Here is an 11812-nt window from a genome sequence, read left to right as displayed (position 1 = left end):
CTGGCATCCCAAGCGAGTTCTTAACCATCGCGCCACTTGGCCGGCCCTGAATTCTTTTTGCTTTTTGTCTGTTATGGATAATGCTGCTATGAACATTTGTGTACAAGTTTCTATGTGGGCATATGTTTTCAATTATATTGGTTATATACTTGGGAGTGGAAGTGCTGGATCACATGGTAACTCTGTGTTTAACCGTTGAAGGGACTGCCGAATGTTCTCCAAAGCAGCTGTACCATTTTACATTTCCACCAGCGTTGTCTCCACATCCTCGCAAACACTGTTTTGTCTGTCTATCTATCTTGTCAGCCTAGTGGGTGTCAAATGGTATCTCATTGTGGTATTGATTCTTTTCCTCACTTTCGTAGTCTGTAGAACCTGTTGCTTCTAAATTCTGAGACTCTCAAGGGCTATTTTTTTCTTTTTTAAGATTTTTATTGGAGAATTGGGGGAGGGAAATAGCCAAGTTGTTGTCCTTCAGCCTTAGTTGAGGAGGGCGCAGCTAGCTCAGCTCCAAGTCCAGTTGCCATCCATCCACCCGTTGGCAGCTCAGTTCAAGGTGCTGTGTTTAATCTTAGTTGTCTGTGTGTGTGGGGGTGGTGCAGACCACCATCCCGTGCGGGAGTCGACCGGCAACATTGTTGTTAGGAGCACAAGCTCTCACCAACTGAGCCATCCTGCCACCTGTTGGCAGCTCAGTGGCAGCTCAGCTTGGGTGCAGCTCACTTGCCCATGTGGGAATCGAACCGGCGACCTCGTTGCTCAGAGCTCGCGCTCCCAACCAACTGAGCCACCCGGCCAGTCCTACTTTAAAAAAATGTATTGAAATACATTTTACAATGTTGTATTAGTTTCAGGTGTACAACATAGTGATTCAACGTTTATATCCCTTATGAAATGATCATCATGGCAAGTCTAGTAATTATCTGTTACCATACAAAGTTATTACAATATTCTTGACTATTCCCTGTGCTGTACATTACACCCCTGTGACTTATTTATTTTATACCTGCAAGTTTTGACCTCTTAACTCCCTTCACTTATTTCACATTTCACACAACCCCCAACCCCTATATTTTTCTTTTAGGATAAATTGCCTTGCAGTCTGTGGGCATTTGGGGTTCTAGCTTCTATCCTGATTGATTAATATCCCCAAATGTGGTCATCACTTGTAAGAAGAATTATAGGACCAAGAAATACTCCTATGATGAATATGAAAGAAATGAGGCTCAGAAAGGGCTACTATTGAGTATAATCCAAATCTTTTCAAAGTGGATCTGACTTCTGATAATACTGATTTGCACTTCTTATTACATGTTTAATATAGCAAGGGAGTCTTAAATGAATTAAGTAACAATCTTAATTTCTAAGATTGCTTATAAAAGTTGTATTTATTTTTGGCTATAAGCTTTAACTGGTTAAGTATCATCTAGTAAAATCAGAGTTAAACACTTAAATATAGATTGGGGAACAGGGAATAATAATAAAAGCAACCATTTATTTTGTTCTTTTTGCATGCAAGACACTTAAAAATCCTCTGTCTTCTCTCTCTCTCTCCACACACACACACACACACACACACACACACACACACACGCTCACACTCTCTCATGTAATCCTCATAATAACTGAGGGTGATATAATTTTTTGTTTGTTTTTAAATCTCATTTGTATGGTAAGAAAACTGAGGGCATAGAGTGATTAACTTGCACAGCGTCACAAGCTAACAGTGGTTAGGGTCTAATTTTAAATCTATGCATTCTGGTTCCTGATCCTGTGTTCTTAGTCATTAGAATATAATGCCTCACATATCTACAGAATTGTAAATACATTATTTTTTTTTAAGAATGGAGAGACATTCATGTAATTTTAAAACAAAAGTTAATACCTAGTAAAGAGTAGTGGGTTGGGGAATAAGTTCAAATTTATGACCTGATATTCAGAAGATAAACTGTGATCTGATGGTCTCTTAAAAGTCATATTTATCTTAGATCCTAGTTTGGATCAAAAATGGCTATCACTAAATTAAGCACAAAATTTTTTTGGAGGTGGATATATAATGACCATGTGGAGTGTTCTGTAGTGTGTCTTATATTCTTAAGCAGGAAGAGACAGAAAAATGTCATTGGGTGATACTAAAAAATTGGGTATGGGCCAAAGTGTTAGTGACAGATTCAGTTTTCCCAGGATAAAATATTTGAGAATAATTCTGATCCTGGTGTTTTATATTATATTTTTCCACCAAAGTCTTTATTTTTGCAGCTCATCTTTTCTAAGTAGATCTATTTTATAGTGTGTATATATGGGTCATTCTGAATCAAGTTAACTTCACAGTTGATTGGGACCTTGTTTCAAGCTTATTAAACAAAGCTCTGTAACTCAGAATTTTGGGCATAGGGCCATTTCTAGAGCCTGGTCCAAATAAGCAGTAACAGACAAAGATTGTCTCTTTCTTGGCTGAAGGCTTTCTATGTGTGGCTTGTCTCAGGATTCTTACTTAACACTTTTCCTACCCATTTCATACTCCTCTCCTTTTTCTATTCAGGGCAGAAGTGTGTCGATTTTCATTCTGTAGTGACTCTTTCAGCAAACATTTCTTGTGCCTTTTACTTACATACAAGGCTCTTTGCTTAAAAGCTATAATGCCCTCCCTGTATTGGCAGAGGTGGTCGTGAGGACAGTCGGCCTTCCAATATGATATTGTAGAAAACGCGTGAAATATTAAGTAGGTTTGTTATAGTCTGCTTCTTTCCTGCCTGCCTTTCTGTGTTTTTGATAATTAGGAAGGATTTTTCTGGAATATCTTGAAAAGAAGAATGTGTCGTTTCCCCCCCCCCCCCAAACTGGTAAGAGAAAGGAAAGAACATAATTAATATAGCATTTCTATACAATAGTTTTAAATAAACATATCTTAAAAGATAATTTAAAAATCTTGTCTACTTATGAAATTTATCTTTTTAATTTGTTTTAAAAAGCATTTTTCTTTCTAAGTAGAATTACTTTTGGAATATTTTAATCATTCCTTTGTGACCTTTGTTTCCACAAAATTTATTTCATCTATTTAATTCCTAGTCTCATAAAGAACCTGCTTGGCTGTTTAAAAATAAATTGTGAGATTTCGTTTTTCAATTTGCTTAGTCTTTCTTTAATAACTTATATAGAGCTTAACTTATTTTTATTAATGCTATTTTAAATTTTCTCTAATCTCTGAGCAGGTGTTGTATGTTCATGCCTTTTTGCCTTTGCTTGTGCTGTTCCCTCTGCGTGAATTTTCCTCTGCCCCCACCCTCCTTTTTGGTATGGCAAATGTGGCTGGCTAAAATGAGGTTTCTTTTATGGAGTCTTTTGATGCTGCTCCAGGAATATTAATCATTTTTTTCTCTGTGCATTATTTGTACTATGTGCAATTAAAGATCTTGAAAAACTATATTATACTTAATACATTCAAAAGAATAAATATAAAGTATGTTACAAGATTTGTAACAATAAAACAAACATCTGTGAATCCACCACCAAAGTTGTTAACTAGAAAATGATGAATTCTGATTCTTCTACCTATGTGTTTCAATCCATACCTCTAAGGGAATGTTTATTATTTCCTTGCCTTTAAGTTTATCACATATATATGTATCCCTAAACAATTGTTGTTTAGTTTTGTTTGTGTTTCATAAAAATAGATTTGTGTTGTATGTAGTCTAGCATGGCTTTTTTTATTCAGCATTATGTAAAATTTATCTATATTTCATATATAGTTCATTCATAGTAGTTCACTTTTTCTCAATCTATAATGTCTCAATTATAAATACGCCACTTATTTTCATTTATGTCTAATGGATGGATCTGGAATTTTTTTTCCCCCTATGGTGTGAGGGGTCCATTTTCAGTGTTTCTATATGGCAAATTAGTTGCCCTATTTGAATAATGCATTCTTTCCCACTGTGCCATCACTGTAAGATACCAAGTTTGTTTCTGAGTTCTCTCTTCTGTTGAATTGGTCCATTTATTTAACCCTGTGTAAGAGCCCAATGGTCTTATTTACTATGGCTTTATAATCTCAATGGGCAAGTCCTCCTGCCTTTTTTCTAATTTATTTTTTAACTATGTTTTGGATATTCTTCCCCTTTGCCCTTCTATATATATTTTGAAACTGAAAAACCCTGTTGGGGTTTTTATTGGGAGGCATTGAAGCTGTAGATCAGTTTGGGAAGATTTGGCATCAGTGGTACATTGGAGTGTGGGAATGAGAGAGATTGTATGGTTGTTAGTAGGTGGGGTGTGTTGTACCTGAATTTAAAGGTCACATAATTTTTTTTAGGTTAATATGTCAAACTCTCATTTCATTGTTTCCTTATTTCTTCACTTTATTCACGGTGTTTATTTTGGGTAGAATATTTCTGTTGATTATCTTATGTTCCCCATTGCCTTTATTCTCCCTCACACATCTTTATATTATTTGTACTTGTTATACTGAGTCTGTCAGAAGAGTTTTCTAGTTGTGTTTTATTAGCTCTAGATTGTGCCTCTTACATTACCCAAATTCTAAGGCCTTGTTTGCTCTTTACTAGACTATTGCAGCTATGTCTTTGTTACCATGCAATGCAGTTTAATTTTATGTGCTGAAGGTGCAAATAAAGTATTACCAAAATTCAAATAAAATTTTACGAACCATTGCTTCATTTCAAAACTGGACAAAGACATTGTTAAACTACTTATTGTGTTGTCATTTGATGTTTGAGCACTCAACAGAAACACTGTCCTTTATTAAACTTAGTTCTTGGACTTTTTGAGCTTTGAATTTATTTATAAGGTCTTCAGGGATGTACTCATGCCTTAAGAGGTGATCCCCGTAAACATGTTCTGTCTATCCATTACTTCCAAATGTATCTCATCTACATTCTATTTTGACTTTATCACTTCTCCTTCAGATGCTGAATCATCAATCATGATCTTCATTTACCAGCTTTTGTCTTTGGGTTTCCATCTGTTCTCTAGTTTGTTCTGCTGATAATCCACATCTGTAAGATCTGCTTTCTTCTTTCAAGTGAGTTTTTTTTCCCCTCCCCCTTACGGGCTTGTTTACCTTGGAATCATTGAGTTTCAGGCTTCCAGAACCTTAATGCTCATTCGACTGGCTCTGAGGAGTTCTCCAAAATGCTGTTACTGCTAGTGGCAAAACTGGAGATTTGAACATAATTCACATTCATCATCTTTTAACTTTATTTTTAAAAGTAAAAATTGTATGTTTTTAAGGTGTACAACATGATGATTAGATATACATATACATAATGAAATGGTTATAGTCAAGCTAATTAACATATCTTCTCAAAGTTACTTTTTTTTGGGTGATGAGACCACCTGAAATGTACTCTTATCAAATTTCCAGTATTCAGTACAGTATTAATTGTAATCTTCATGCTATACATTAGATTTCTGACTTATCTTGACATAACTGCAACTTTGTAGCCTTTACCAAATATCACTTTTTTTCCCCCACCCCCCAGATTCTGGTAACCACCTTCTACCCTGCTGCTTCTGTGCGTTGGATTTGTTTTTCAGATTCCTCATATAAGTAAAATCATCCCGGTTTTTTTTTTTTCTTTCTGAGCCTGGCTTAGTTCACTTAGCATATGTTTTCCCAGTTCAACATTCATTATATATGGACACAATGTGATGTGTCCATGTTTTCATAATAACATTTTAGAAATACTTTACCTTAATTGCTGTGTTATAGATTGGATAGTTTGAAAAAAGATTCAGATTTGGTTAAATTTTTTTAGTACTTTTTTGTATCAAGCAATAGTGTAGGTTCTAATATTATCCCATCCCCATTTTATATGAGCAAAATAGAATCTTAGTGAGTTTAAAAGCTTGTGTAAAATTTCATAACTAGTAAGTGAAAGAGAGCCAGTGTTCAAACCTAGGTTTTCTGATTTCACGTTTGTGCTTTTTTTTTTTTTTTTCCCTTTTTAAACCAGTGGTTTTCAGCTGTGCTTCATACATAGGTCCAGGGATGGCTGCTGGATGATTACCTAGGTCTTCTAGTTCCTCTCAACTAGGGTAACTCTTAAAATTTTATCTCCAGTATATTGGAATTGAAAACTAATTTTCTTTGTATAAAACTGCTGTTTTTTGCTATCTAAAGATGAAGAAAAAAGTGTGAAAGTGAGGATGCAAGTATGTGAAGGAATTAGTCTCCCTGCAAAAGCTAACTTTGTCTTGGTGAACATATGCATGCTATTGTTACACAAATGTTCCAAGCCTAGTCCCCTCCTCCCACCTGCTTTATTCACTCACTCTGCCATATGGATGGCATCATTGCCTGATGGATTATGATTTGGACTTCCATGATTCTTGATTGGGAGACTGGGGAAGGGGTAGACTCAGAGAAAATTTTTCAAGTAATTTGAAATAGTATCCTGAATAGTTCTGCAAGTGTGAGGGAAGTAGGAAGGGTGAAAAAAAGATGATTTTAAAGAGAGTGTTGACACCATGATGTTTAAGAAAAATATGGAAAGAACTTGAGCCATTTTGAATTTGCTTTCCCCTCGAAGACTGGGAACCATGTAGAATGTTCTTTTAATAGGATTTAAGAAGGTGAGATATCTTCAAATTTTTTCATTTTGTTTTCTCAAGTTTCCTTTTTTTGTAAAGATCACCATGGTTTACACCATGGAGGACAGATTAGAAAGAGGCTAGATTGGATGCAAGTGGACCACTTAGAAGGCTGCTGCAATAATAGCAAGATTGAGCGATGATAGTAGATTGACTGGGATGAAAGTATTGGAAACAGGAGACAAATTCCTGATATGTGTGTATGTATGTAGTTTCTTTTTTAATCTAGAGGTATAATTGACATATAACAATATGTTAGTTTTAGGTATACAACATCATGATCAGATGCTTGTATATATAGTGAAGTGAACCACAATGAGTCTAGTTAATATCTGTCCCATACATAATTATTAAATTTCTTTTTCTTGTGATGAGAACTTTTAAAATTTACTGTCTTAGCAACTTTCAAATATGCAGTACAGTAGTCTCCATGTTATACATCACCATGACTTACTTATTTTGTAACTGGAAGTTTGTGCCTTTTGACCCCCCCTTAACCTTTTGCGACCACCCCCCACCTCTGGCAACCACCAACCTGTTCTATGAGCTTGTTTTTATTGTTGTTTGTTTGGTTTTTAGATTCCACATATAAGTGACATCATACAATATTTGTCTTTCTCTGTCTGACTTATTTTTCTTAGCATATTATCCTCAAGGTCCATCCATGATATCACAAATGACAACAAGATTTCATTCTTTTTTTATGGCTGAATAGTATTCCATTGTGTGTGTGTGTGTGTGTGTGTGTGTGTGTGTGTGTGTGTGTGTGTGTGTGTGTGTGTGTGTGTGTGTGTGTGTGTGTGTGTGTGTGTGTGTATGTGTATGTACAGTGGGTGCCAAAAAATTTATACACATTTTAAGAAAGGGAAAAACTGTATTAAAATTGTAATACTCAATATATACCGATAACAAAAGATGAACACAAGTCATGTGTATGTATACACGAGTATCCAATAGAGCCATAAAATTTTGAGTCCCCCCCTTTCCAGAGTGATCTAGTATACCCAGGTATGTTTGGTCCTCAGTTCCCCTTGGGGACTTGGAGAATTTTGCCCCACCCCTAATCATCATCCTCTTTAAAGCAGCTGAGTTGGGGTATAGGGAGGGGTTGGGAGAGAGCAACTCTGTATCAGTAAATAAGGTGTATTTACTTTTTGAGTGGTGCTGTAGCTGCGAGCTGATTAACCAGTTAAACCTGTGTTTTTTTTGGTGCATCCAGAGCCCTGTATTTTGCGGCAAGGTCATGGTTACTCACATCATCCATTTCTGTTTGGGAACACCAGGATTCAGCAGCTATAGACACCTTGCATGGGTTTGTACCCTTAGGCCATCTTGGGCTTGATCGGCACAATTGTCTTTTAGGAGTCCACCTAATTTGGGCTGTGTGCTGCTCCATTTTCAAGATAATATCTCTTAAAGTCTTACTTGATTTCAACAAAGGGTTAGATAAATTTTCTAAGGCTGGCAGGGCTGACAGCAAGAATTCATCTAGACTTCTTTGGGCAAGTTTCTCATTCTCCATTGAATCACCTTCACCATTATTTTCAACCCAATTCAGAACAGTAAGAGCCAGAAGACTAATCAGTGCCTGAGGGAGTTTGTCTCAGGGAAATTTCCCCAAGGGGGCCAAAGCTCTCTTATAGCACACTGGACTCACTGTCACAAAATGCTGAGGCCTTTTACTCATTCAGTGGATTGAATGTGGACAAGGTAGACTGCCGGAGGGGCTGAGCATTATATTAGATAGCTACCGGTATCTGTTGCCATTCTTTTCTAACAAGCATTTTGTGTCCACCCCAAATTTCCCCAGCAAACTAGCCCAAGCTCTAAAGATTCTCCTGGCTCTGATCACAGTTGCTACACTCTTCTTCCTTTCATGCCTAGTGTAGGTGCATTCTCTGTTTACGACAGAACCTTATGTGCTTTCCCCCTCCGTCCATCAGACAAATCTTAGTACTAATTGTTCACAGGACAGACCTGCTGAGGCTGATGGTTAGCTTGGTGGAGAGTTGACAGGGCATCATTCAGCCTGCTGCCTTTGAACCTACTCCTGGTACTCAGCTTGAAATTACCTCCTCAGTTCAGTCTCATTTACAGGCAGTAAAGTTGAGGACCATTCATTGCCTGGTTGACCATACAGTTTGGTCAACATGTTGACTCAAATTCCCATGGACTCCTCTCAATTCCTGTTAAATGGCCTTTCATTCCATTTCTGGAAAGCTTTGTCTCTGTCAGCCTGTCACCCTCAAGCCAGAACTGTCAAACATTGTGAAGGGTTTAAGATTTTACCCGTCATGCAAGCTAGCCAGTTAGCTTGCCACAAACAGTATCATGGACACTATTAGAAGGCACGAGACTCATGGGTCAGAGAAGAGAAGTCATTACTCATGGCAATAGCAGTAGCAGTAGCTAGAGCGTCAGCATTTGTGCCAGATAACCAGCCCCAATTTCCACAGAATTCTGTAAAGAGAGCTAAGTGATGCCTGCACACAGAACTGGGTGCATTGAAAGAAAGTAATTCCCAGCTTAGGGGACAGATCTTTTATAATGGGCAATAAGCCTTCCTCACCTTTCCCCTGCAAGGTGATATTATCTTTATTATTATCTTTATTTATACAGTAAATCTATATTTTGCTTCCCAAGAAGACCCTATATTTTCTAAGGCTGTTTACTATATACATATCCAGAGCAAAGGGAGCCATTGACTTTTCTTGTAAGATGTGCAAAAGTGCTAGACACTCAAGGAGAGTTGTCTCCTTTACCTTGTTTTGGAGCTGGGAGAGCATTTTTAAAAAGATATTTATTAAAATATAGCTAACATACAATATTATATTAGTTTCTAGTGTATATCATAGTTATTCAACATTTATATGACTAAAGTAATCACCATAAGTCCAGCAACCATCTGATACTGTACCACACTATCACAATATCATGACTATATTCCCTATGCTGTACATTACATCCCCATAACTTATTTGTTTTATACCTGGAAATTTAAACCTCTTATTCCCCTTTGCCTTTCCCCCCCCTTTTAAAAAATTTTGAATTACAGTTGACATTTAATATTATATTAGTTTCAGGTGTACAGCATAGTGGTTAGACATTTATATAATTTAAGGAGTGATTCCCCTGACTAGTACCCAGCTGGCACTATGCATAGTTATTACCATATGCTGTACTTTACATCCCCATGTCTATTTCATAACTACCAATTTATACTTCTTAATCCCTTCATCTTTTTCACCCTGCCCCTCAACCCTCCTTTTATCTGGCAACCATCAGCTTGTTTTCTGTATCTATGAGTCTGTTTCTGTTTTGTTTGTTCATTTATTTTGTTTAGCTTCCACATATAAATGAGATCAAATGGTGTTTGTCTTTCTCTGTCTGACTTACTTTATTTAGCATGTAGTACCTTCCAGGTTTATCCTTGTTGCAAATGGTAAGAGTTCATTCTTTTCTATGGCCGAGTAAGATTCTATTGTATGTATGTACCACATCTTCTTTATTTAATTGTCTATTGATTGGCACTTAGGTTGCTTCCATACCTTGGCTACTGTAAATAGTATTGCAGTGAAACATAGGAGTGCATATGTCTTTTCAAATTAGTGTTTTGAATTTCTTCATGTAAATACCCAGAAGTGGAATTGCTAGGTCATAAGGTAGTTCTATTTTAATTTTTTGAGGGACCTCCAAACTGTTTTCCATAGTGGCTGCTCCAGTGTGCATTCCCACCAACAGTGCACGAGGGGCCCCTTTTCTCCACATCCTCACCAACACTTGTTGTTCGTTGACTTATTGATGATAGCCATTCTGACAGGTGTGAGGTGGTATCTCATTGTGGTTTTTATTTGCATTTCTCTGATGATTGGTGACGTTGAGCATCTTTTCATATGTCTATTGGTCATCTGTATGTCCTCCTTGGATAAAGAGGTCCTCTGTCCATTTTTTAATTGTAAGTTTTTTTTGGTGTTGAGATGCAAGAGTTCTTTATAAATTTTGGATATTACCCTTTATTGGTTGTATCATTGGTGAATATCTTCTTCCATTCAGTAGGTTGGTTGTCTTTCTGTTTTGTTGATGGTTGGGAGAGCATTTTTTTTTTTTTAAGATTTTATTGTGGAATTGCGGGAGGGGAAAAGCGTTGGGGAATCAGGAAAGGGGAACAGACAAGTTGCTGTCCTTTTCTTCAGTCTAGTTGTGAAGGACGTTGCTTCACTGGCCCATGTTGGTATTATCATTGCACTCTTCTCGGGTGAGGCAGATTGGTCACCGGCCACTGGGTGTCCACTCACAGTGGCTCTTGGCAGCTTATGCCGGCTGCAGGCCGCTCACGCCGGCTGCCAGCCACTCATGGTAGCTTATGGCAGCCCGCTGCAGCTCCATTGCAGTACGCTGTCACCAGCACTCATGGCAGCCCAGCTCCAGGTTGAGCTGTTGTTCACCACCTTAGCTGTAGAAGGCGCAGCGTCACTGGCCCTAATGTGGGATCCGAACCGGGGCCCTGCTGCTCAGAGCCGGCGTCCCAAGCCCACTCTTGAACCAATGCGTCACTCAGCCAGCCTGGGAAAGCATTTTTGATTACAGGTTCTTTCCCAGTCAGGTTTTAAAATTCTGGTGAAACAGTCTTAAGCATTAATGTTAAACTTGTTTTTTTCCTGACAGTACCTTTCCCCCCACCCCTTCCTTCAGTTCAGTTCACATCCTTGCTTTTTCTTACCTAGACTACCACAATTGCCTAATTGGTCTCACTGTCAGTAGCCTTGTTCCGACTATCCTCAACACCTCTGCCAGAGGGATCTTTTAAAATGCAGGTCTGATGATGTCACTCAATTTTGTTATTGGTTCACCATTACTAGTAGTACAAAGTTTAAATTGTTGAATAGTTGTGTAATTATAGTTCATGCTATTATTCAGTTTTTAAATGTTGGCAACTAACTACAAAACGTTTTTTAAGGCCATAATGGCCAGTACTACGTAGGCTGCATGCTGCCAGTTTATAACTTATCATCTTTTCCCTTACACCTTTGTCTATAACATTAAGTTCTTTCTGCCTTTAATAATTTCCATTTTTGCCTCTTATATTCTATTCATCCTTCAAAACCTACCTACCCTATAAAGCCTTTAAGTGAACCCATCTCAACCTAGTTACGTATGTTGCTCTGAACACCTTTAGAGTAATTTCTAATAAACTGTGCATGTG

The 11812-nt window shown here is 37.5% G+C and overlaps 1 protein-coding gene across 11 annotated transcripts in view; it reads left to right on the top strand.

The window, feature by feature from the left end:
* Positions 1 to 11812, top strand: part of ABI1 (abl interactor 1) — a 118880-nt gene that overhangs the window by 78891 nt on the left and 28177 nt on the right. The gene's annotated exons all lie outside the window — the stretch shown is intronic.

The sequence above is a fragment of the Hipposideros armiger genome, unplaced genomic scaffold (genome assembly GCF_001890085.2).
Source record: "Hipposideros armiger isolate ML-2016 unplaced genomic scaffold, ASM189008v1 scaffold_1506, whole genome shotgun sequence".
NCBI classification, from domain to species: Eukaryota; Metazoa; Chordata; class Mammalia; order Chiroptera; family Hipposideridae; genus Hipposideros; species Hipposideros armiger.
Note: the sequence above shows the minus strand (reverse complement) of the source record. Positions and strands in the feature narration are given on the sequence as shown.